At 45.8% G+C, this 27,348-nt stretch overlaps 1 protein-coding gene and 1 long non-coding RNA gene across 15 annotated transcripts in view; one reads left to right on the forward strand and one right to left on the reverse strand.

Moving 5' to 3' along the window:
- The window catches only part of CAMTA1 (calmodulin binding transcription activator 1), a 222,429-nt gene that overhangs the window by 48,492 nt on the left and 146,589 nt on the right, over window positions 1–27,348 (reverse strand). The gene's annotated exons all lie outside the window — the stretch shown is intronic.
- LOC128085059 (uncharacterized) lies at window positions 4,133–6,869 on the forward strand. The gene is made up of 3 exons (XR_008208787.1): window positions 4,133–4,389; window positions 4,552–4,948; window positions 5,004–6,869. It is a non-coding gene; the product is annotated as an uncharacterized LOC128085059 (long non-coding RNA).

The following is a 27,348-nucleotide window of genomic DNA, read 5'->3' on the forward strand; positions in this document are numbered from 1 at the left end:
TTTTGGTGCTCAGTACATTTCTTTCATTAGAAGATCTAGAACACTGCTTTATCACAGAAGCCTTATCACAGAATACAGGTGACACAGAATATTAATACAAAGTGTATCTTAAGGAACATTAACATTTTCATAAAGCTACCGTGTCCCTGTGCTCCCTTCCAGGAGTACAATTCTATGGCTCTGCGACCCACAAGCAGCTCCAGCCCACACCTCACAGCACTGCACTCAGAGATTCACTTCCCCAACTCCTTTTTGCCTGCAGTCTGATCTTTCCCAGATGGAGAGGGCTGTCAGACACCGTGAGAAGTGAATGGTACGCTGGATATCCAGCCCTGCTCTGCCTCAAACTCCCAAGGTAGAGCAAGAAACTTGGCTGCCAGAGATACTATTGTTATTATTTGCAATGAGCAGAAGGGGTGCTACAACCCGACTACAGCAGAGTAAGTCACCTTCGGTGTAATACATCAGTCTCAAATCCACTGCATGGGAGCAGCCTGGTGACTTTCTAGCAGATGACAGGACACCGATAACCTCAAAACCGCGTTATTTAAACAGAAGAAGGCAAGCTTTGTTTAGCCCTTGGGCTCAGGTTGAATGGATGACAGATGTCGAAGCTGCGACCAATTAGATTTTTAAGCAGTGAGAGCACATTCATCAGATATGGAGCATTGGAGGCTGTGGCACACCAGTGTCACCAGCTTCGTGCTGGCCAGGTGCTGGGGATGGGGAGCAGTGTGCAGGGCTGGGATGTGGGTCTCCGCTTCTCAGCCCCCCATGGCTTTCCTCTAAGCTTTACTAACAGACACAGACCATTCACATGGCAAGGCATGAATATCTCACCTAGCTGCTGCTGGTCTCAGCTACACACACACACAGAGCAGTATCTTCCGAGACATCCCAAAAAAGAAGCAGTAGTCAGAACATCCAGTGCCAGACATGGGAATAATTAAAGTTTAACTGAAGTGCTTTTAAGTTTGTAAGTGCTGGGGAAAGTGAGCACGGATCAAAGGGATTTTTTTCAACTTAGGCATTCATGCATCCAAAGCAGTACCTAAGAAAGTGGTAACTCTGAGGAATGAAAAGCTTATGGAGAAGATTCTTTGAAATCCCAGGACCAGAAATGCCCTCTGCTACCCGGACTGTGAGCTCTGTGCATTTCCAAATTTACTGCTTTTTCTTCCCCCCAACTTGCACACACCATCTGCTGCCAGCCCCTGCAATCCTCACCAGCAGCCCTTTGGCTAGACAAGTGGGGAGGACTTATCTCATCAAGGTGATATCAGCAATGCTCACTGAAAAGCAAAGCACAGCTTCTCACATGGCAGGGATTCATCGCACCGACCAGGATTATAAGGATTACAGGCGAGCACATCATTGTAATTTTGTGATATTTGGGTGGCAACAAAAGCAGACCCAAGAATTCGAAGGTAAGTTCTCGATCTTTTTTTTTTTCTTTTCTTTTTTTTAAGATAGAGACACAAGGAAAAATGAAATCTAGAAAGCATTGTCAGCTTGAATGATTTTCCAGGTTCTTGACACTGAACAACCATCATCCCTCAGAGCACAAGGCAGGCAATAAAACCAATAAAACTAATAAAGGAAAGCGGTGTGGAGCTTGACAGATTTAGCTGTCCCTGGCATGTGACAGCCTCTTTTACCATGCAGGCAAACCAAAGTTGCATCAGACTTGTCCATAGGGTGAGACCTTAACAAAACTGTTAAATTCCATAGGTGACTTTTCTCATTATCTGCATTTCTCTGAATGCTGAAAACCTGATGAGAAGCTTTAATTACCCACTGAAAGTTGGAGTCCTTCAGTCTGTGCGGTGAGCCCACTCTAAATGTTTTGCAGTCTGTTACCAAACTCCAGACTCAATCTATCCAAGAGCTTGTTAACATTTCCTCTGTACACTCACTGAATGAATGAGCTTTTGAAGTCACTTATTTACCTATAAATTACAACAGTCTGAAATCATTAACAACAAAGTAAATTGTTTTAATTGATCTGAACTTTTTTTTTTTTTTTTTTTTTTTTAAACAAGGCAGGAACTTTGTTTCTCTATGACCACATTTTCTAAAGAGCTCAAATTGTGTATTAATTGCTTGGAGCTAAACGTCCTTAAAACGCTCTGAAAAGCTGCATGGCTGAAATGATTTGCTAAAGCCAAGTAAAGGTTCAGAGATCTTATTCCTAAATACCCACTTCTAGCTCAGTGCCCTCCTGCCATCTTAATAATGGCAGCCTCTGCCAACAACAGCAAAGAGGCAATCTATAACAAACAAGGTGCACTGCCAATTAGTTCCTATTCAATTTTCAGTTCAATTTGGCTGGAGGTGGTGGTTTGGAGGAAATATTCAATTTATGAATAGTTTTAATGGTGTATTTCAAAGTTCTAGGCACAGGTAGGGTCTCCATCCTTGCTGATCCTGGTAGGGCTAATCACAGCCCTAAATGGGTGCTTCAGCTGAACCTGACACTGGAAATCACACATAATTACACTGATTAAATTTGCTGAAAACATGCAGCATTTTGCTACAGAAGTATAAACATAAGCAGGTGAAAGGATGAAAAAGCTGACTGCTGCTCAGAATAAAATGCTCAGGTGCTAAAAACATGTGAGCAACTGCGTGTATTGAAAGAGCAACACTGACTGTCACACCTGCTTACTGATAGCTGTAATGAAGGCAGAGAAAAAATGGCGGAAGGAGGACTCAGGAGTACAGCTGCAACCTGTAGAATGCATCGAATTACTTGTGTATATGTAAGAACAAAACAAGATGGAACACTGTAGAAGGACAGCTGGAAAAAAGCACCAGTGGTGCAGACCATCTGCATGTTAAGAGCTGGAATTGGCCAAAGAAACAGGGAGATCAAGTGGGGCAGTGCATTAAGACCAATGGAGATAAAAGCAGTGGCAGCATCAACGGATATTCTCACTGCTTCCCTGGGAGCCAATTACTTAAAGGAAATGTAACCAAAGAGATGGCGAGAGAGAGAAAAGCAAACCAAGATTTTTTTGTCTTCCCTGCATAACATCAACATTTCAGAAAAACTACAGCAGTTCTAGGAAGAGACTCAATCACCAGCACCCACAGACACAGTGCTGCTCATCTGAGGGGAGAAACGAGAACAGAATTACAACAAAACCTGGTAATTTCACCAAAAAGTGCCTCCACATTACACGCAGCATGTGAAACAGATGCACTTCTTCATAGCTGTCTCTTGCTGCACAACATGCTGAAAAGCCACTGAAATAAAATTGCTTGGTTTTCAATTTTAAAGCTGCACTTAACCAAATACCATCAGTCTTCAGCCCTATTGGCAAGGAAGAGCAGCAAATTACCTGTTTTTCCTGGAGCACCTCAAATCACAGCAGCCATCCGACTGGTCCCTCGTTACCTACAAGTCAACGCTGATGAATTGCTTTGAACGTCCTGCCTGCGTGCTGCCTGCGTGCTGCCTTTTGGGGAGGCATCTGAGGTTCTTTGGATGGTTTGGCTGATTTACTAGCACACAGAATCAGCAAAGCACCCAAAATCCACAGAAAAGAAAGGTGGTTTTGATGGAAAACACCATTTTCTAGGTATCCTTCACCTGGAAAACTCTTTCACAGACATCCAAGCATGGTGTGCCTTGGTCTTACAAAGCAGCGTTGCCTTCATCAGAGGCAGCACTCCACTCTCAGACCCAAAGTTATACCGTCTCCTCTATGGCAAATGAGCTCGTGGTGAAGACGAGACAGAGCTGAACACATGTTGGAGCACAGAGTGCTTCAGCAGCCTGGGGGGAACCCAGGGCTGCTTCCCTCAGCCCAGGGGTAAATGAGGAGGAGGGACAGCATTTGCCTCCTCCCCATAAACATGAAGCTGCAGCTGAATACGTAACATTAAGCCTGACATGGAGAAGCTGTGATGCATTACTCGCCCTGCTAAGTTTAATGTACAATTTAGAAACATATCACCAAAATGGAACAGAGAACATCTTAAATAGCTCTGAAGGGTATTCAGCTCAGGCATCGCACAGAGTTAATGTTTAAGAGGAGCTCCTAGCCCAGTGGCAGAGAACCACCCCACGCCGAACAATCTGATTTAGATGCGTCTCAGCACTGAGGCACTTTAGAAAGAACTCATTTATTTTCATAGGCCAGATTTAAGCTTTGCACTGTTAGCTATTACCTTGCTGTCTGATAACCAAAAGCCATCAGATCTGAAAGCCTTTATCCTCCAACTGCTGCTCGGCAGAACAGGCAGCCTGAACCTGCACCTGAGAGCTGCAAATGGTCCCAATCTGCATTCATACAGCCCCACAAGAGGCATCGCCACAAGAACTCTGAGACCACAAACCACCCCAACCATAGCACAGGAGGCAGCAACACTTTGGCTTAAAAGGTAAGAGTACCGGTGTCAGCCAGCTTGCCAAAATATTTCAAAGAAATACTTATCTTGAGAAAAATGTGATATTTGCAGTGCTGGGGGAGTCACCTGCCCAGTCTGCTATGGAGGGATGGTGTGAGGGAGGAGCACTGCAGCTGCTTTTTGGTTCTGTTTCAGGAGAACTGCACACAGGTGTCAGACCTGGCAGAAGGAGATCAGAATCCAACCCCTCTATTGCGCAGCAGAAGCCCTGAGGGGCACCGAGCCCAGCACAGCACTCAAGCACCAGTGCAGGGTGACCATCTCCCACCCAGCTCTGAGGCAGTGGGAACAGCACAACGGCTGCCCCAGAAGCAGATGACCTCAGCCGCTCTGACTTCAGACAGCATCACTCAGAATTATCTCCTCAAGAAGAGAACCCTTGTCTCAAAACCAGCCTACCTGCAGCACCCCAGACATCAGCCACCTGGAGTGCAAAAGCAGCATTAGCAGGGCTGATGTGTTAATTTTTGCTCAGTATCCATCCACAGGCCTCTCACAATGACTTTCTGCAGGCCAAGTGTGCGCTGCCTCTGTGCTCTGCAGACACTCAGCTGTGGGCTGGAGGAGCTGTGCTGCCTCACACTGAGGCTACCAAAAGAAATAGGGGTCCATAATTGATGCAGCCCTATCCTACCTGTCACACCTGGCTACATGGAGTCTCCTGACCTGATAGGGGTTTTAAATTAGGAAGAATCCTCAGCTCCTTGGACATCCTGAGGACGCCTGCTATGCTCTGCTGAGAGGACAGCTTGGTTTGGATGCTGGAACCTGCAGTATTCAAACTCCTTTGTAGCCAAAACTGTCCGTTGCTTCTGCCACAAATGTTTCTGGTGTCCCAATGGTCACCTGGCTCAAAGGGCAGCAGTGCTTTGTAGCAGTACTCAGGCCATCCTCTTGGCAGAGGAAAACAGCCTTTTTGTTGCAGTATGTCCTCTGAAGCATGCTGGCCCTGGGAGAAGAGCAGGATGATATCTGTGCTGGGTGGCTGCTCATTCTGCATGAGCAGAGCTGGGGCTGCAGCACTGCTGGGCTCACACACTAACAAAACAGCCTGGTGTTCTTCATCATGGTTAGCTCTCAGCATCGCACACCCTGAAAGCATTTCAGCAGTACTCAGTGTGCAGAGAAAGGAACTAGGGAGATGGGATTCCTGTGGACAAAAATAGTTTAAAAGTTACAGCAAAAGAAGACTGTTGGAACATGGAGTCCTCTTTAGCAGCATCCAGCCAAGCAGCAAGAACCAAAAGGAAATAACCTATAAATAATACACAGCAAATCTGCTCTGATCCACTAACCCACTGTAGGGCAGGTTTACAGTGAAGAATGAAAAGAATTTAAGCTTGATTGTGATTTAGAAAGAGTACAGCATCAATGTATGTTCCTTGCCCTGGTTTCGCAGCTGGAATCAACGGATAACAGACTCAATGTGATGGAAGACCAGTCCAACTTTCTGCTCATGGTGTGTGTTTTGTTTTGTTTTGTTTTTTTCTGAGAAGGGAAGGAGCACACAGCTGCCAGCTGCACACGCTGCACAGGAAAGTGTGTGTTCCACTGGGTGGCTCTGAGAAGCACCTCTGGGGCAGACGTGATCCTGGATGCTGTGACCAAAGCACAAAGAGCATCTCCACCAGCACTGAGACCTCCTCATGGGAAAGGAAAGCAAACAGAAGTATGTCACCATTTATCAACTCATAAGAGCTGCCCTGGGATAGGCAGCGCATGTAATACTCATGTACTAACAGGACATAACATCAAACAGAATATGGGTTATTAATTCCCATTATGGAATAACTGATGTTTCTTTAAAGTAATGTGACAGGCAAGAAGCAAGCTCACCTTTCCCACAAGATACAAAGCCATACTCAGACACTACTGAAGCTTTGTTTTGACTATAAGGAGGTTCTTCAGGATTGCCAACAGAATGTGGCAGAAGGGGGGTCCTTCTAAGATTGTAATGTTTTTGCTAGAACGTCCTTTCTGACAACATACTGTTGGTAAAGCTACAAGAACAGCTCTGTTTTTACTTAAATAAACCCAAGTGATAATTATCTATATGGTTTGATTGAATACAGAAAAACGATGACCAGTTTTTCTGTGCCTTGCAAGTGTTGCTGGATGCCTCAGTTGAGAACTCCACACATGGGATGCCCCAGTCCCGCACTGCAATATCACATCCTCCCACACTCTGGCACGTCCAAATGACGTACCAGACACCAATCAGTCACTGGATAAAATGTTCTGCAGATCACATCACACCTGCTTCGCAGAAGAACTACGCGTTGCTCTTAGATGAGCCAAGAAACGTGGCACTTTTGCCTTCCTATATCATTTTTACATTGAGGTACAGCGAACAGGAGACAGTTAACTGAGCCTTAAATAATCCCATATTTTACTTCCTCTATTTTAGCAGCTAGCTGCCTTTGATACGAGCAGAGGCAGCCAGCTCTGAGGAGCCATTTGCTGGGTTTTGCTTAAGTGCATGTTAATAATGCATTTTGCGTGTGAGGGATGGCTATTTGAAGCACAGCTTAGAAGCTCGATTGCACAGTTAGTCCAAAAGGAAACTGCAGGATGAGCACTTACATGAATTTTAAAGAAAAAATAATCATGTACACAGTTTTGGCTTAATGAACAAATATTTCTTTTTGTTTGTTGACACGATGGAAGTTCTAGACAATCAAATCAATTGCCTCTATTACCTAATTTATTATGCCAGAAACCTCAAACCTGATACATCTTTGCTCCTTCTATTCAGATTTCCTATTTGCATTTCCTTTAAGCCTAATGGAGAAATTTTGAAGAGCAAAGCTACCTGGAAGGCACAGAAAAGTGCAGTCCAAGATCAGCTAGCTGAGGAACTGCAGCTTGTGCATGGCACAGGACCTCAGAAACACAGCAGTTTTGTTTTGCATCGTGAGCTGGGGGAGCAGAGAGCAGCACTGCGAGGGATTGGCAGAACAGATGCAGAAAAGTTCATTGTGTTTCTAAGGGAAAAGGCAAAAAGAAGTCCTGAAGCTATTTTGCTGTAGGTATTTCTGGAGCTAAGATCCAAGTCCAGATGACAACTAAAAATAAGATGGCATTTGAAGCAGCTGTGAGAGAGCCCCAGCCTCATTCCCTATGAGAGGAGGATCCCACAGCTGCCACAACCCATAGCTTCAGTTCAAACAAAATCTGCCTGTAGATTTGCTACAATCTGATTCCCATCTGCCTATGGAAAACATCAGCCACCAATGGAGAAGTGCCCAGACTCCGGGCAGAAAATGACCTAACAAGTTCATATCACCAGCAGTGGGCTAACAGATCACCTCACTGAGATCATTTGGATACAGGAGGGGGGTGTAGGAGAAGAGGAGCATCCTGGAATTAGGAGATCTCCTGCATTTTGGTATTGGGTATTGCTTAAGCCAAAAAAACCCCAAAATCTCATGTTCAAACCTTACCTACACTCTGTATAAGAACACGTCCAAGCTTGTAACAAAATATTCACTCAAATTAAGCACTATATTGCATTACTATAATTTTTTCTTTTCAACACAGATCAGCTAATTTTAGATGCATTATATTTCCAGTTTAAGAAAGTTTAAATAGACAATATTGTCTGGGTTAGGGGATGCCTATGAACGCTAACAATAGTGACCATGCATCTCAACTCACCAGAGTTTAAACACTGATCACACCCAGGGATGCTTGGAAGTTCCCAAGCAAATCACAGTTCAAGTCACATGGCTTCACTCCTCCAGCAAGCTGCAGGATAACCACAGACTCACTACAGAAGCAAAAGAGTTGTGCCATGACCAAGCTTACTTACACCTAAAAGTAACCCCGTTTCACTAATCTGGGTTTAGACACATCTGGTGAGCACAGCGCTGGGAAGCAACAGCTCCATTCAGCAGGGCTGCTGTGACCAAGTATTTATGCAGTTTTGCAAGAGTGAGACCGCTGTGTTCTACCTCTGTGAGACAGAAATTTGAACATGGGTGGCAACTATGCACAAGATCTGGCTCTTCTTAAGCAGATTTCTGCTGTCCTTTAATACTTGCATTCCCCTGCTCACCCGGTTTGCTCGCTTTGGGGGATACCACTTCGTTTTCTCACTTGCATTTGAGAAACATTTAAAATTTGCCTGTACTGCTGCTGAATTCACCTTTCTGCCTGCTACTATCGGCGAATCTCCCAGGAACTGGCTTTGGTACAGCTACAAGCAGCATACATCACAGACCTATAGATGGCACATGAAGCTCAAATGACATCCTGGATCAGACCTGCAATACCATCACTTAGCAGCCCAAGGTAGGCAGACTCCATGTTTTCTTCCTGAAACGGCCTACAGCCACGTACAAACACAGCTAGCAAGCATGACATTAAGCCTCTGGATATTCCCTCAAAATGAAGAAGAAAGCCATGCATGTTTTTTGGTAAGAAGAGTTAATTTCCAGTCTGAGCATGTGGGAGTATGCCCCAAGGGAAGGGAGTAATGAAGCCCCAGCATTAGTTGCAAAACAAATAGATAAATCAAAGTTTCAATTTGTTCCATGTGAGCAAATGGGCCACAGTTGCTTAGCAATTCAGGGAACATTATTGCAGGCTCCTCACACACAACTACAAACACTACCCAACTGGCTGCCTTTTTTACCACTTTAAAATTAAAATAAAACTTACCTTCTGGTGACAGCAGCAACTCCACAGCCAAAGGAAGATGTTATTTTCATGCTAAGTTTGAAATCCTTTTCTGCCACATCACCAGCTCACAGCTGAACAAACTGGCAAATACCTTCTTAGAGTATTTTCAAATGCAGTTAGCATGAGAACTAACACGTTTCTTTAAGAAAAAGCCCTTCACATCAGCCTCACACAGAGACACAAAGCCCACACTCCAAAGCAATGGACATTCCATCCGCCAAGCCTTCCCCTCAGAGCTGGGTGCTAATCAAGGTCAGGGCTTATAAAAGGAGTCCCACAGCTGGGCTCTGATTGGAGCAATTAGAGCTCTAAACCCCTTCAGGTGCGGAGATCCCTGCAAAGCTGGAGGTATTTGCCCTCTCCAAGCAGAAAAAAACTGCACTATTTCATGGAATCGTAGCACCACTGGAGCTGGAAGGGACCCTTAAAGGTCATCTAGACCAACTCCAATGCAACCAACTGCAATGAACCAGTGAGCTCCGTGGCTGAGGAGGACACTGTGGTCACTGGACTGCTCTGTGCACGTCTCTGCTGCCTCTCCCAGCTCAGTGTTTCCTTCTTGCAGTGGCTTTGCAGAGCCCCACAAAGCAACACCAAAAATAATCAAAGCCAAAAAGGCTCTAACTCATCCTAAAGCCAAATGTTCATCCAAACTGAGACAGCCAGATTTTTGTTACACACTCCTGTGTTTTTCTGATTACAGGAGCCTGTGCTAAACATTTCTGAAAGCTCTTTTGGCCCCAGGTAATTGATTGCTAATATCCTTTCTGGTAAATCGGTTTTGGGGGTGGGGACTCCGTGCAGACAATCTCTGCATTTGGCTGGCAGGTCTATAATGAAGAAAGGCTCCATTATTGGAGGGTACTGTAATCTCTCAATCAAATCCGAAATCACAGAAAAGCATTTCCCCTTAATTCAGTTTAAACACTGAACTGTTCCCCAGGTAATTAATAATGTTTGCAAATATGCCTTCTTTGAAGGAATATTATCGTAGTTTCAGTGACAAGCTCAGACTCTTTATTCCTCTTTATAATTCTTAACATCTACTCAGGCAGCATTAATTGGATTCAAAGCAATTACACAGCAGTCATGTTGGCCACTTTACATCGCGTCGCATTCTGTTCCGTGCTGCTCCACGTCCCAGCGCTGCTTCCCAGCCTCTGCCCATGGCAGCACCGGACCTCCATCAGCTCTGCACAGTGCTTCTCTGGACACTCCAGGAGCACAGAAGCCCAGAACTGGCAAAGAAGTCTAAAAAAGCGGATGGCTGCCTCTATATGCTGCTGACCCATTTCTCAGGGCTCAAACAAGGACACTGCCCAGTTATTTTGCTGATGTACGGACCTGTGCACAGAGCCAAGCAAAATAAAGCCAACACGAGGGCCCGATGGAAGCGTGCCTGGAAACGTCTGGAGCTGGGACTGCTGAGAAGGATGGAACATTGGAAGAACATCAGCGTGATGCTCCATTCACTTATTTAATAATCATGAAGAACATCCAATATATAATCCAATAGAATCCAGGGATCCTGGCTGCTGCTGGGAACAGGCAGCCAAGCTTTGCCTTACAAACTATGCTCTATCTTTGGCTGGTTGAATATGTGGTTTTTTTCAGCGAAAAATTAGCTTTAAATTGAATCTACATCTTTGTAATCAAGACCTGCTGCTTTGTTCAGGTGTATCTGCTCTTTTCTCATTAAAGACTCTTGAACAAAAGCAATTTTAATAGCAAACCTTACATCTAGCATCTACCTACTCACAGAGCTGCTGGGCAAGGAGTGCTGCCCGAGCTGGCGAGGCCACCAGAGTCCTGAATGCTTCCCGGGATTGGAATGAACAACCCAACAGGGGCCTCTGGTGGCTGGGATGGGGACAGGGGTTGGGAGGAAGAGGGAATGGAAGCCAATGGGAAAGCAGCGGTGATGGGCAAAGCCCACATCAGCCACACCATCGTTTCAGGGGGCTTCCAACGGTGACACTGCACATACGACAAATGTCAGCTGAGCAATAAACGGCAGAAATTTTAAGTAAAAATGAACACAACGAAGTATTCTTTAACTGTGTGTAGTTTTCTGCACAATACATTTTGTACCTTTAGCACAGGTTGCAACTGCTGTGCTTTGCTGTTCAGCTCAGCAGAAATGAGGTGACTGAAATGAAGGAGTTGAGGCCAGGAGCAGAGATACAAAAAGAACTGGGAAAACATGAAAGACAACGTAGTGCTGAAAAGAAGGGATTGCGAGTGATTCGGTTACAATTTTACACCACACCTTTTACGAAGCCCAGCTCTGTGCCACACTGACCGCTTGCAGAAACCACAAGGCACCATATCTGCTATCAGCTCTCCGACTGCCCCCAAGAACACGCAGATCTCCTTTGGCTGCAGTTTCCAGTGTCAGTTGTGCACCCAGTTCAGAGCCAGGATCTGCAGAAGCCGCTCCGTTAGAGTTAATAGGCTGCTCTGCCAGAGCCTACTTAAAATTCCAGGCAGCGCTAATTTAGTTTTAATGGGCACAAATTCAATTCCAATGGCTAAAGTATGCAAATAACAAATAAAAGGGAACCCCTGCTCCAGCAGATGCCGGAGGGAACACGAACAGCTCTGAGCTCCCCACCTTGGCCTGAGCCGCTCCCCACGTTTGGGATCCCGCAGAGCTGGGCTCGGTGCTGTGGGGAAGGGGCTCAGCCCCGCACCGCCAGCTCAGTTATTTATTTGCTGATGAATGCAGGGCTGACACCAAAGGGCCCTCGTAATATCGAGCCTCATTAAATTTTAATCAGGGCATCTCAACGCTCACTCTTCAAGACTGTGTGAGCAGGGAGATCCTGCGGGGGAAGCTCGGGCAGGGCAGGGGAAGGGCCTTACAAAAATCCTTCCCAAAGGCAGCAGCTTTGCCCGCCAGGGTCACCGCATCCCTCTGCAGTGCCTGGTGCATTTTGTCTCCCGGCTTCCTGTGGGAGGGGGCAGCGATGGTCCTGGGCAAGGAGCGATGCCTCCAAAGTACGCAGAAAAAGTGCTGAATTAAATATCTTCGTACCTTGATGCATTCAATCCAGGGCAAAATACCATAGGATATGCTGAGTAACAGCTGCCTAATGCAGATCTCTCTTTCAAAAACTTGCCAAGGCAGCACAAACTAAGAGCATGAGCACCAAGACTTTGCTTCCTCCACACCTCTGGGAAGCTGCTAACGAAGCCAGTAATGAAGTTGGGAGCGCAGCAGGGCTCAGGACAGCAGGCAGACAGCAGAGGCACTCCAGCCACTCCAGCAAAGGCTGCTCTGTGGTACCAATGGTCTCCATGCTCCCTACCGGACAGCAGCGGTCCCTGCTAATCCCTTCCAAAGCACTGGGGTCACGTAATCCTTTCTTTCTTTGAACTCATTTACTCCTTGGCAAAGGCTCCTTGTGCCACCAGAGGAGCATTACAGAAACAGTGATGGACGAAGGACTCCACAAGGATGCTCAATGCTGCCAGGCCAGGAAGGAAACTGCCGGCGATGTGCTGCAGGGCAGGAGGGATGTGAGGGCCTGTGGGACAGGACGAGCTGCACTGTGCACCCACAGCTTTGCTAAGGGAATGAAGAGCTCCTGTAGGGATGCATTGTTCAGTACTTCCGTGACCGCTGCTGCCATGAACAGCATTCACAGACATTTTCAGCATCCTGACAAAAATGAAAATTTACATGGAATCACTGAGCTGAAGTATGGGAAGCGGGGGACCACTTACCCTGACCTGGTTTCTGCTCCTCTCCTTGACACTGACGGATTTCCCAGTGCAGACATTTCTCACTCCATTAAAAGTGAAATCCGAGCGGCACTGGGCATTATGCTCATGTAACCCCTCCACGACCTCAGCAAAGTCCTTCAGTGCAGTTCAGATTGAAATGCTGACACATTTTCTTTGCCTCTCACCTCTAAGGAAACCCATTCACTGCACCACGATGTTCCAGCTGTCCCAGGAGCAGCTAAAGCTGTGCATGCCCATGTAAAGCACACAACGCACCACGTCAGCATCATGCCAACAACAAGGGCGTACCTCTGTCCACAGTTACCACAGGGCAGAATGGAAGCATCTCCTTGCTAACAAGAAATAACAATCTGCAAGGTGCAGAGAGCCTCAGGCACCGGGAAATGGAATGCTATTCACGTTCAACATAGAAAGCATGAACAGAAGAAATGCGCAACCTCCATGCAAGGCTGGGATGGAGAACGGAGCAGGGGGTCCTTAAAAAGAGCTGCAATGCATTAAAAAAAAAGTCTGGGCCTTCTTACACCTCTGTGTGCACAGTGTCATTCTTCCAGCTGTGGGATGAGCATTATCATTTTCAAAGATTGCCTCTCCCATCCTTCACATCAGCAACTTCAGCTGAAATCTGAACTCACAGTGCTGTTTCTATTTATAGGCTCAGGTTCTGTTTGAGAAATAAAGGAGTTAACTTCCAAAGCAATACCCCGGATACTGGAGGGTGGAATTTCCAGAAGAATTCATCTCGAACACAATGGATGCAGTTTGCCTGAAATTTAATTTTACAACTGCTGCAAGATTGCCTTCCAAAGGAGATCCCCTTAAAAGGCCTCTTCAAGTCACAGCAGCAGCTCCGGACTTTTCACTCCCGTACATCTGAGTTCAGAAAGCCGGCAGCAGCCCACGCTGACTGACTTACCAGACTGACTTTGGCTACTACCTTTACTCTGTAAACAGCACTGCGTTTTTGGTGGCTTTCCTTGAGAGAGCACCGATCCCACTACAGGACAGCAAGTGGCAAGTCCTGATTTGAACAACCTGCGTTAGAGGAGAAAAGAGAACACACAGCTCTCTCCAAAAGGGTTTTGCCTCCTGGGGGAGAGAGCACTGTGGACAAAGGCAGTCCCTGTGCTGTGCTCAGCATCAGCAAGGACAGAGTTAACACTGTGTGTGCAGGTGGGTGAGAAGCGACTGTCCCTAAATACATTCTAATGAGGCTCAATGCAGGGGGGGAAGGCAGCCCAGCATCAAGATTCGGTGAGGGCTGAACTCATCTCTGTGGCTCAGTAGGGAGTTACTGCAATTCATTACTTCTCAGTGTCTGTATTTCCTCGAAAGGAAAAACAACACAAAGCCCAGGGCATGGGACTGGAGTCCCCTGGGACACAGCAGGCTCCTTCCACTGCTGCCTTAAGTTTCTGCGCCAGCCCAGCCGAGAGCACCCAAGATAATCTGCTCCATAACTTTCTCGATGCAGAGAGGGGAGCAGCAGTCACCTTGAGGAGGCTGTGGCAGCGACAGACAGCAAGCAGGCAGTGTAAGGGTGTCCCTGGCACGGGTTTTCCATATGTGCAGGTAAGCAGAGCCTGCAGCGAGTCACCGGCAACTGCAAAAGGCACTCGGAGGTGCCATGCTGTCACTCCAGCAACAAAGAATAAGTAAAAGAAAAATCATCGGTTCCTAATTACATCCTGACGTCCCTACGTTTAAGCTTTTAAATCACAAGTGGCATTTCTGGATCAATCCTGTTCTTTATTGGAGAGTTTAAGAACATTTGGTCTCCAGGAGTGCTTGGATTTATTCTGATCTGTAATTTGACAAGAATCCATTAAAATATCCTGGAGGTTGCTTTACCCCCCAAGGAGATATTTTAGTCCAAGGGCTTTTTTCACAGCTGCCTTTTGGCAAAAATGTAAATGGAAACTCATTTTAGAAGTGCAACTGCTTGTAATTAGCAAGCTCCAAAATGCTAATAGCAGCAGCCCCTTTTTCCTCGGCTCCTGATTAGAAACCACACCTGAGTGTCTTCAGGGAACCAGCAGTGTTTCCCTGTGCTTCGGGCACATCCCTGAAACCAAACGGGAGGCAGAGCGGTGCTGCTGGGTCACCTCCAGCTCTCCCACAGATCAGCTCCGTTCTGAGCACCCTCCCAGAGCCAGCAGCCTCACCCAGGCACGTTTTCCCATGGCTTTCTTCCATCTGTCTGAGTGACACCGAAGCTCCGATCTGAAGCAGCCATCCTGCACTGAATCTCAGCTGCGCTTTTTATCCCCCAAAATTCCCACCACAGGCAGGAGCCCAAACGCACACCGTTGCACTTCACCATCCCTACAGAGAACCGTTATCTTCAGCACGAATGACCCAAAGCTGTGAGCGCTCCACGGCAGCGTGCCAAACAAAATGCAGACCTGCAGCATTGTTTGCACCAAAGCTTCCAAACCCAGACACGCACTATGGGGCAGCTCTGAGTGAAGGTCTGACTGCCAAGAGTGTGCGCTGACAAGGTACAACAGACTGCAGTTACTTTATCTATTTTCTATTCTATTTTCAGTTTAGGGAATTTTGCTTTATTAACTAAATTGGGTTTGAAGGCCATTACAGCAACCTTCCTCTAACCTCAGCTCTGAAATTCCTGCCCAGCAGCACTTACCAAGAAGATGACAGAGTGGGCCTCCGCTTTTTGGAGGGCAGCAAGTTCTTCAAACACATCAGCACACCAAATGAAGAGGTTCTTTTCTTTTTTAGGAAGGAAGAAGGCTGGAAATAGGAATGTGTGAGTCCTGAGTAAGTAAGCAAGTTTCGCCACCATTGGGTGCTAGAAAAGAAGTGGCAAGGATGGCAGGATGTGCAGGATTTTAATGCATTCTTTCTTCACCTGCTTTGCACAGGATTTGGAAATCTCGTTCACCACATGAGTGAGAAAAACAGTTCGCCCAAAAGCACGGTTTGGCACTTTTCAGTGCAGGTCATTTTCTGGAGACTGCTGACCTTCTCAGCTTTTCTGCATGAAACAACTTTCCATCACTAATCAACTAATTCATTAAGCTTCTAAGAGGCAGGTCAAAGCCTCTCTAATTTGGTCAATTAATCAAGTTGCTATAGCTCCGTTCAGCGTTTGGGCCCTGACAATACTTCCTGCGACCTCTCTGACCATATCTCCATCCCTCTGCAGTCCTGGACCCGCTGCATTATTCATTACCAACTGGCTGGTTGGTCACCACCTGTGCCAAGGAGAGCACCACCAATCACAACTTTGAATTCAAGTTGCTGCCAGTGAGGCTTAAAGCTGAGAAACAGGAAAACTCCAGCTGCCACTTCTCAAATAAGGTGTTCGAGGCAAACTTCAGAAGCTTTTCTCCCTTGTCCCCGGGGAACATAAGGCCAGCTCAGTGCCACTTAACTTGTCTTCCTGGAGACATTTCTGCAGGTCATGCCAGCAGCCCCCTGAACTCTCACACTGCATTTATTTCCGCAGGGACACCTTCCTGCTGACAGGTCCTCACACACAGGAACACAAGGACAACACCGTGCAATGGAAAAGTCAGGGAACGGAGCTGCATGTGGGCTCCTGTTAACCCAGCACCACCCCTCCCTCACCTCAACACTGCTGCCTTTCTACAATTAATGACGTTCCACGCAGCACATCCTGCATGTAGGCCGTACCACCACTGTGGCCCATTAAGGGATGGTATTTTGGGATGTCATCTCTCTGAAACATGAGTTGTGGTGCTGAAATGCAGTCACTAAGAATGTAGAGTCGTTAAGGTACAAATGTTCCCCCAGCACTTCAGACAGGGTGCTAGACTGCTTTGATGGACATGAGGCTGGAGCCCCAGCCCACAGCACTGACTTGACAGCGCTGATGGATGCGCACTGTGCTCTGCGTTCTGCAGGATGCTTGCAGATACTGCATGCATACATATGCAGTCTGGAGAACTGAGCCAAGATCAGAGATGCCTGGAGAGAAAACAGGATCCTATTAACTTGGGCTGAATTCATTTTACAATATCACAAACATTCATTTTCAATGTAGGTGTTGTTGGTTCTTCTATGCCATGGATGCAGTTTTAAAGCATATGCAGCAGATTTGCCCTACCCTCTAGCATAAAACATCCAATCTGTTTTCTGGATAAAGTCCTGAAGTTGGAAATGCCTTCCTTAGAGGTATAAAAGGAGAGTGACCTCCTGCTCTCAGGTGATTCTCTTGTCAGGGAAAGGAAATGCTCAGTTCTTCAACAGGTTAAAGGTGCTTCTCCCTGTGCACTGCTGCAGCCTTTGAGCTGGCATTCTGGCATTTAATTCAATGCTGATCTTACTTGTAAGTCAGATGCATAAAAGAAGGCTTTTAAACTAAGTTTGTTAGCACCCATTGGAATCCACAGCTGAAAAAGGCAATAAAATTCAGAAAAAGTAACAGCACAGCCCTATTCCAAAGGATCTGATCAGCAATATTCACTAGGAAAAATAATTGAGAGTCAACACCCTGAGTCTACATGGAGATCCAAGTGCAGATACAGTCACAAACTATTAGTTGAAAATGAGCTTCTTTACAATAACTGCTGGTAGAGCCCCAGTAATTAATTGTTTATTGTGGTGCCCTTCGTTTTGTGTCTAGGCAAGGAACATATAAAGAGAATGCAAGGCACAGGATAATTACAGGATGAAACGGGCATCAATCTTTGTGTGCTGGAACCTGGCACCCTTCAGTGGGAACAGCCTGTGTCGAGTCAGCTTCATTAGGTGCTGTCTAGAGCCAAACCCTCATTTGTTTGCATCAATAATACATTCAAAAGATTTTTCTAATTTGCAAATGAGAATTCATTTATTGGTCCCACAAGAAGAAAGAACTGTGACCAGAGAAGCATTCTGTGTTACAGGTTGGATGCTAAACTGGGACTACTTGCTGAAATTTGAACAATTGTACTCCATTATAACTGTAAATATTAGCAAGATTTCTCTGCTTGCAAATAAGTGAGTGTTAAGGGATTTGATTCTAAGGAATAACCTTAAATACAAAGTTAAATAACAGAGTGAACAGGTACGATTTGTATGGGGTTGCCAGACTGCCTGCGGGCAGCGCTGCCCCAGGGGCTGCTGCTGGTCCTGCCCGGCAGGGCACCCCCCTTTCACAGCCCAGCACTTTAATGCCGAGAGCTGCAGAGTTGCCCTCTCTCCTCGTGCCATTTCGGAGCCCTCTGATTCCCCCCGAGACTCCTGGGGCATCAAACATTAACAGACAAACGTTATTTTGAGCACGCAACACCACTAAAGTTCAAGATATTTTGCAGATGGATTTTAAGATCTTTTTAATCTACTGTAAAGCCCAAATCCTTCCGTAAACATTCTGCGGTGTGCTCCAGTTAACTGCTCATGCAGATATAAAGCAGCCTTTTCAGCTCCCTGCTTGCACACGACCTTGCAGTCCCCCTGCCCCATGTCACACAGACCTCGGGGGGCCGGCTGGGAATCAGATAAAAGGATTTCATTTATTTTTGTTGGCATTGTTTTTACAAAGCTTTCTTTTTATCGACAGCTCAACTTCAAAACGCTTTCAGATGCAAAGCAAAGCGATGGAGATCAGCAGATACTCAGAGCACCGCGCTGAAGGTGTTTCTGTTATGCCCAACTGTTCCTGCAAAGAAACCACCTCTAACCTCAGTGCCTCTGCAGAGGCCCTCAGTGCTGCCCTGCTCAGAGCCCAGCGTATGTGAATGGTCACCAGGAAGGGATGACACAGCCAGGGAAGAGACTGCTGGAAGCCCTGCAGCTCCTCTTTCCTCCTCATTTTTTTTCCTCCTTCTTTTTTTAACAAACACTGTGTCTGAGTAGAGCTGCAGGCGGCGTGCTCTGCTTAGAGCAATCCACGGAGCTTCCATGGACAGCTTATACCTTTCTGCCACCATTACTGCTGCCCTCCTCTTATCAATTTTATAGCAGTATCAGTTGAGTGGGACAGCTTTAATACATGCAAATACAGAAGGCTGTACTTTGTTCTAAAAAAATATCTGCGCCTCCCTAAAAAGGATATTTATGTCCAGAAGTCTCCAAATGAAAATGACAGACAGCGAGATGCATTGCTCCCTATATGTTCCTATCTGGTGCTTATCCATTCAAACTGTAAACACAACTCCAAGCTGTAATTCTGCTGACTTCAGCTTACAGGTGCCACTACCTACTTCAGCTTTTGTCTGTGACAACTGCCCAAATGCAAGTGCAATTAACAGGCTGCAACCAAATCTCTGCTCAATCCCCTCTCTGAGACTCTTCAGCTTCTGGCTATAAACTCTTCACTAAAGCCAGGACACTTTTCCTCCTTTAACAGTGAAAGGACTGTGATGGGTACGTTCTACCAACTCGAACCTCCCAGATTGGGACTGCAATGGACTGGCAGCCATTTTCAGAGACGCTGTGAGCTGCTACTGGACTATCCAATCTGAACTTCTGCAGTACTGCACAAGATCTGCTTGGTAAGTGGCAGGGCAATGGATCAGAGCAGCAACAGTTGCCTTGGAGCCAATAACTTCAAAGGGATGCTGGAGCAGGGCACGGACACGGATCGCTCCATGATCCAAATGTCGCTCCACGTTCCTCCAGCATAATCCCTATCCGGACCGGCACAGGAGTGGTGCATTGGCTGCTTTTTTTTTCTTCCCTAAAAGAACTGCAGCTGGACACAGGCAGAATATTGAAAAATATTTCTACATGCTTCACTAAAATGACACCCAGCACTTCTCCATTTTGCATCACAATTTCCAGCCATCACGGCACAATGAACTCCCAAGCACACGGGGGTTAGATTAAAAAATGATCATATTGGCTTTCTACGCTTTCCCCATTTTCTGTCTAATGCTATTCCAGTGTACGACAGGAGGGAAAAGCTTTGCAGCTGATGAATGCAGACAGGCTGATATTAAGAACTGTGGAAGTTTTGTCAGCAAGAAACCATCAGGCCATCAATGCAATATGAAAGAGAGAACACCTGGAGCTCTCCAGAGCTTTCTGAGAACACAACCGTGGCAAGTAAATCCCCCTGTCAATATCACACTGCCAAAGAGAAATATTCATCATTACCACTATTCAACTTGGTAAGATCAAGCACTGTTGAGAGCACAAATCTTGTCTGCCTTGTAAATTTGATATCCGTTTTAGATAAGACCGCTTGAACATTTTCTCATTTTCTCTATTTATGTAAGCTGCTTTCTTCACAATGAAATTATACATATTTTGAGGCATCCTAAAGTGAGGACAAACTGCTTGGGGAAAAGGCCGGCTGTGCCGTATGCACACACCTGTGCACAAACAGGGAGAACGCTGCCTGCACCCCTGCACTGCAGGGGAAGTCCGGCAGGAACAGCCAGCTTTGTTCTGCTCCCTGCTCTTCCCACCCTTCCTTTCAAAGGGTTTTGAGGATTTCCATGAACTGAGGTCCATGACCGCTCTGGCCAACCCGTCCCGCTGTGGGATCGCCCGCCCAGCCAGTTCCTTTCTTACGTTTCAGAGGAATTCTCTCTTTTTCAGCTTGCGCCCATCGCCTCCTTCCACCAACGGTCCACCTCCACCTTCCTGAACTCCTCCCGTAGTCGGGGAGTAGCAGACTGTGATGTGATGAGGAAACAGGAGCAGCTTTCTTTACTCATCCCCATTTCACAGTCACATGAGCTTCGGTACCATTACTGCTCCATAAAAACACGGAGCATGGGAAGTGTGTACATGGTAATAGGTTCCAAAGGGACCAGACGGTGTGATGACAGCGAAAGAATTACTTTTTCTTGTGGTTGCCTCCTGCCTTCCAAGGAGATGACGAAGTGCTTGTACATCAAGAGGCAGCTCTGGATGTTACCGCACTTAGAAAATCCGATGCCGTTCCTGGCATTCTTGCTTACAGAAATCACCCTATGTAAAAGGAAGAGATTTGCCGCTAGCAAACTCGCCTTTTGAGTCCTGATCTAAAAGCCACATGACATATTACCTTCTGTCTCGTTTAGTACTCCTACAAATTCCTCCAGGCCCACCGCTGTTACTCTGCATTATTTTTACACTTCTCTTCTGTAGCACAAGTTTAATTAGAAGTGCAACTTCGGCTGATGTATTCCCTAGCGAGAAGGGGCTGATGCATGTATGTGAGGACCTGATTATGCAGGAAGGGAAAGAACTGCTCGGAGAACTTCTGACTGCACAGAAAAATTAATTCTTCCTTTCTGCAGAAGTTTATAATGAGAAAGCTCCATTATCAAATCGTTAATGATTTCACAGCCACCAAAACAGTGTCACGGAGCGAAATCTCACATAATTTCTTTTCTAATGAATGACCACAGATGTTGGCCATATTCGTGTTACAACTTGAGGAAATGTTTCACAGTTCAGACTTCACCTATGTGGTTCATTTCTGCTGACCTCAGCATCAGAGGTAATCCGCACACATTTGTGACTGCAGTTATTCACAGTGGTGAGACTCAGTGCCAAAACCAGAACAGGCGTTGCTGACCTCGACAGGGAGCATCCAGTACCGCTGCTTACTGCTGGTGAAGCAACACAAAGTGTTGCTCTTGGCATTGGCAGCCTGCAGTGCAGGTGTGCAGCTGCAGCCTGGCCAGGACGCAGCAGTTATGTTACCACATTGCCCACGTCCCCAGTGCCCCCAGAACAGCAGCACAGAGAGGAACCACTTGGCTTTCAGCTGCAGACATGAACTTTATAGTTAAATTACTTGTTTGGCTTGCCCTTAAATGCAACCAAAGAATCCCATTATCCCAGTTAAAATAACTCTTCCTTTCCTATTTATACGCTGAACTGATAAAGCTTAAAACCATTTTACTGAGAACCATAAACTCAGCTTCTCTTCCAGTCAGCTTGTGCAAGCCTGAGGCAACACTGATAATATTATTACTGAGGCTATTTGCATAGGAAGACATTCTCCTTTTGATAAGAAAAAAAAAAGAAGCCTTTCTACAATTCTTGGCTTGCTGTGGTGGAGAGAAAGATGGCAGCTTCATCACTATGCAAATGATCCAGAGATCTGAAACACTGCACCGCGGCAGTTTGCAAGAAGTCCAGTGACTGCATTTGCAAACTGCAGTCTGGTGTCTGCCCCGGTGATGGCATCCCTTCATTCAGCAGCCCAGGCAAAAAGGGCTGCACGCCTCAGGTGCCACGTCCTGCAGGACAGAGGGTATCTGTGTAAGCTGCAAGGAAACCTTCTGCTTCTGGTGGCTCTGGGGTACTTCTGCTGCTTTGGTTTTAGATTCCATTGCACCTTTGGAAGTGCTCAATCAAACCATTTTGCTGAGCCTCCCTATAATAATCACATCTCCCTCCTGCTACTTAGATGATTAATGGTGGAATTTGATTGAAAACCTGGTGCCATGCACTGTTTTCCCAAACCTCTCTGTCAAGAAACCTTATTCTACTATTCTGAGAGGAGACCTCACCTTGCTGCCCATGCCATTAATTGAATAACTATCAGTTCCAATTTATTCCACTTGGCTACAAATTAGATTTCAGCTGGCTATTTCCAAGCCCTGCTTCAACACAACCTTATAAAGCTGTGTCCCCTGGCTGATGCCACTTGTCAACCTGCATCTGTTCTTGGTGTATTAAAAGACAGCAAAGCCAGAAACCCGCCAGTCTCTTAATGAACAGAATCCAATACATTTGGATTTGTTCTTTTTAAGTTTATCGTTGCTTTAATGAAGACAACTAGGCCTGGTATGCAGAGCCTCAGCTTACTTGCACCCTGCAACTTGCTATTGAAAGCAGAAGTTAAAACGGATCTCCAGAAAATGAGGAGCTACGTTCTCTTAGAATAAAACGCCTTGCAGAAGCAATTCCTTGTTTCACATTATACAGCAGCTGATTCTTTTCCTTCTTTGCTTCTTTTTTCCTTTCCTTTCCACTCACTGAACTATGTCTGTAGCGCCACTTCCTGCTTACCTCCCTGGGTCTCTCCCCACACCAATTAAATATCCACACAAGGAAATTCTGTTGCTTGAGGAACCCTCATAGGAAGGGACGTGTCTACAACCAGTGCTCTTTGGCAGCAGCACTTGCCATGTTTACAAAGAAAGCCACACACTTTGAAAAGCATATACTCTCACTTGAGAGGACTTATATTCTCAAGTTCTTCTATTCCTAAATTTTTACATAATTCTGCAGCAATTTTATTTTTCTGTTCAGGGCATCTTCAGGAACGTTTTAGCCTCTGTCCCTTCACCGCTCAGTTTTATCGTCACAGTGACGTGTAACTCAGTTTGCTGTCTCTACCACCCAATGCTGGAATGATTCATCAGGACTTTCAGAACGGTTCTCATACGGCATCTGTGAGAGACAGGGAGGACACGTGGTGCTGAGTAAGAAACAGAGTCCATGTGTGAGGCAGGGAAGATCTTCCTGCCAGCACTCCTTGCTTAACAGCAGCTCTTGGGGTGTGAACATCATGCACTGCTGCTGGCTTTGCACTGATAGGAATACTGTGACAACTCCTTTCAAAAATTCACTCTGTGCTTAGATGCTGTAACACAGCACTGCTCTGCATCTTCTGCTTCAGCTCAACATGTTGCCAGCCAGCCAGAGAGGAAACTCCTGCAACAGGAGGAAGTGGGCTAATTATCCATCGCTGACCTCCACGCATTCTTTCCTAAGATTGCTCTGCTGACCGGATGAAAGACGTGTCCAGGTTCCTGATTTGATATCTCCTATGTTATTGTAAAGGAAAATGATGGAGATGCAGTATGTACAACCAGCAGCGTGCCTGCCTGGAGCGTCCCAGCACTGATCAGCGGTGCAGTATGGCACAAAGAAATACTTCTTAAGAAATGCTGCATTCCCAGGCTTATTTGTTTTCATATTTGCTAGAGAAATCTGAACTCTTATTGGTGTAGGAGGTCTAAATGCCAAAATATACGGTCCTTCGAGGAATGAATATATTTACAAGGGAGAAGAAGCTGTGAAACTCAATACTGCATTCTCCATATAAATTAATCACAATACAGAATTTACAAGGCATGTTTCCCAGCAAGGACTGAAAAGAAGATGCAATTAAGGAAGCCACAGTCAAGTGAAAGTCTCATCTCATCAGAAGATGCAGACGGTGTTTGTTTAGAATACAGTGCCTAGGGATAAGCTGTGTTATAATACCAAATATTTCCATCCATTGTTTGCAGGAAACTGAAGAATACTCCTCCTTCCATGCCCTAGAAGTAAAGATTGATGGGATGACTCTGAGATTTCACGAAAGCCTGTTCTTTCCACCCCCTCCGGAATGAACACAAATAAAATCCCAGCAGTTTCACTGCAGTTTTGTCTTCTTTGTGTAAGCTTTCACAAATATGTAACAAGCAGACACTGCACTTCAGAACATGGCATGAAACCTACAGTATTGTTTTAAACATGAAATAGGTTGGAAAAGACCTTCGAGATCATCAAATCCACAATGTCCTAAACAGAATTTTGTAAGCTTATGATTATACAGAAGTTCAAGACAAAGTGGAACACAAAAGGTTCCCAACCCAACTCAACAGAAGCATCTCCAGTGCAGAGTACAAACCAGTGTTGCGATCACAGGCTTATTCCTATTAGAGTGTAAAAATTAATAACATTAAAACACTGTGATAATCTCACGCTAATCGTGCATCTAATAAATAATTAGCTGTGAACACATTTGTCACATTGGGTTGTAAATTTCGGCAAGGCTTTAAGCCTTAAACACTGTTCCACGTGCCCATGGCCACCACTGGACATGCAGTACTGCTGTTATACAATAAACTCGTAACAGAAAAGGGAAGAGGGTCAAACTCTGCATGTGCACACACTCATCTTCCCCCCCTTGGCTCAGATGTTACTGCCCTTAGCATTCTCTGTTCCCTTCAAATCCATCTCCAAGAATGTCCAGAATGAAGGGAAAGAAGACAGGAGCAAATCTCTCCTGGATGGTAGAAGTGAATTCAGAAGGAATTCAGTACGAAGTTTCAACACGCTTTCAAAGTTGATGGACAAAACGTGTTTAAGGATGAGGGGATGTATAAAAAGGTCACAAAAGACCAAAACTACCAGCAGACCAGACACATAACAGAGACAGAAAGCAACAGATGTTTCTCTCCTAATTTACTCCTTTAGGATCTTCTCCAGATAACATGCAATGCTGCTTGCTAACAAAGCACTTCCCACTCGTGCTATTTTACACTAAACCAAACAAACCTATCCCAAACTCCTCAGTGCTTCAGAGTCGAGCTCCAAATGCCAAATCCCTAAATGCAGTTCTCACCTTCAGAGAGTTTGTCACTGCTGGTTTTCCTGCAGCTCCATCTGCCAGGACTCTGACTCCATCAGCACAGCCCCTGTGCCAGCTGGGAGCAGTTCCCAGAGACAACCGTGGCTCAAAGGCCTCTGAACAACCTGTGGATCCAAATGAAAGAAACCCGCCATGCTGTAGCGACCCTGCTTGGCCACGAGCACATCTGAGCTCTGTTATTGGTCCAGAGACAGAACATTTGGGAGATGACGTTTTAGAGATGGTTTTCCAGCTCTCCATCCCCTGAAACACAGACGCACTGGCACAGCTGCCCATGGAGAAAGTGGAATCCCCAGACCTGGAGGAGTGCAATGCGGAGATGGGCACGCGGGGATGTGGTCAGTGGGCACGGTGGGTTGGGCTGGGGATCTTGGAGGTCTGTCCCAACCTCAATGATTCTACACAAAGGTGCACAACGTGAGGCCAACACACCGCCTCAGACAGAAAGCTGCCAGAAATACACACCAAATGCACGCTATCAGAAAGCGTTTACACGCAGATTTCCACTTTAATGACACAGTTTAGAGAGAGACACTTTGAAAGTAAGATGCTTTCCTGTTGTGCTATGTCTTAATTATAATATTCTTGCAAAGAATTTCAATTTTTCCTGCTGTGGGAACAAGCTCCGTAATGAAAAGAATTTATTAGAAAGAAATATAAAACATGCTATTAGTTAACGAGGCAGTGCAGGTGTGCTCAGGAAAGAGCTTGAGCTCTGTGGACACTGAAAGGAGCAAGATGAAGGGTTGGTTAGCTACAGCAGAACAGCCCTGCATTGCTGCACAGCCAGAAATGTGCTGTCATTGCACACCACACGTGGAACAGCGCGGTGCACTCGGATCTGAATTCAGAGAAGTACTGAGGAGCACCTGGGAAAGAGGTGGCACAAATCAGCTCCTGCGGTAACTCAACGTGACTCCTAAAACCAAAGCAGCTCTCAGTGTATTTCTGCTCCCTGAAAGGAAATCTGATGGTCAGAATTAATGCAGGATGATAGCATTAGGGTTAAAATGTGTTACATGCAGCAAAATCAAAGTTTAGAAACAGACCTGCTTGATGCTGAAAATCAAACCCACATGGCAGGGGAGCACCTGGGAGAAGCCCTGTCCTTCTGGCACATCACTGTGCTGCTGGGAGCCAGCACCTCATGCATACTGAAACTCCATAAAAGACACTGAGCTGCAGCCCAACTTGCAGAATCTGCATTCCTCCTTCACCATTTGACTGTGGGTTCAGCACTGTTGCTGGATTGATGAAAATGTCTGAATTATGGGCATGAAGACATATTCACAGTCTTGTGACAGCTGCATATAGCACAGTGACACAAACAGCCACTTTCTGGGTTTCTTTTAACACAAGCGTTAGCAGCACTGTGCAAAGGTATTCTCAATTCATCTGTTTGCTTATTTGCTGACATGCAGCAAATTCTCTGACAGTGAGCGTGAGGTGCTGAAAGGAAGTTGGTGGCATCTCAGGGATGTAAGAAATCCTGTGCTGTGTGTTTTCAGTCTGTTTTGCATAGAGTGGAAATCTTTATGGACAATGGTTATGGTGTAGGCCAGGCATCCCCTGAAAGCAAGAATGGCACTCAGAACTCGTACTGCTTCTGCTGTACTGGTGGCTCTGAGTTAGCTGAAGCCATGAGGAGATCAGTCAGATTCTACCCTTACCAAGGTTGCACCCCTCAGCACACAGAAGGGGAAGAATTGAAGTAGCGGAGGTGGCCAAGAATGAGGCGTTCTCTGCCTTTCAAGTGATTCACTTTGAAATCAAGAGACAGTGCAGCCAAAGATTGATTCTTAATATCACTGCATGAACCTCCGTGTGAAACGAATGCATGCAAACAGACCCTCTGTGTAGCTGAGATGCAGCTCCTACATTCTGAGTCCCAGCATACAGCAAATTTTTATGGCTAAGCCATAAACCTCTGAAAAATGAGGTTTATAATAGAAACTCTGACACCCTCTAATATATAGCAGCACTATTGGGTGCTGCTGTAATATGGCCCTAATTTATAAAGCACTGAGGGATCCTGTTCCATTTTGAAACTTACAGACAGTAATCTGCAAAAAGAGTAAACTACAAGGAAAAATGGTCACGGTGCCCATGAGCTATGGCACCTCGTCCATCTAACAATCCAAAAATCAAATAGGATGCCACAATATTTAGGCCGTGCACTGAATCCTGGACTGTCACAAAATAAAAACATGGCACAT

Source organism: Tympanuchus pallidicinctus, unplaced genomic scaffold (genome assembly GCF_026119805.1).
Source record: "Tympanuchus pallidicinctus isolate F22 unplaced genomic scaffold, pur_lepc_1.0 scaffold29, whole genome shotgun sequence".
Taxonomy (NCBI): Eukaryota; Metazoa; Chordata; class Aves; order Galliformes; family Phasianidae; genus Tympanuchus; species Tympanuchus pallidicinctus.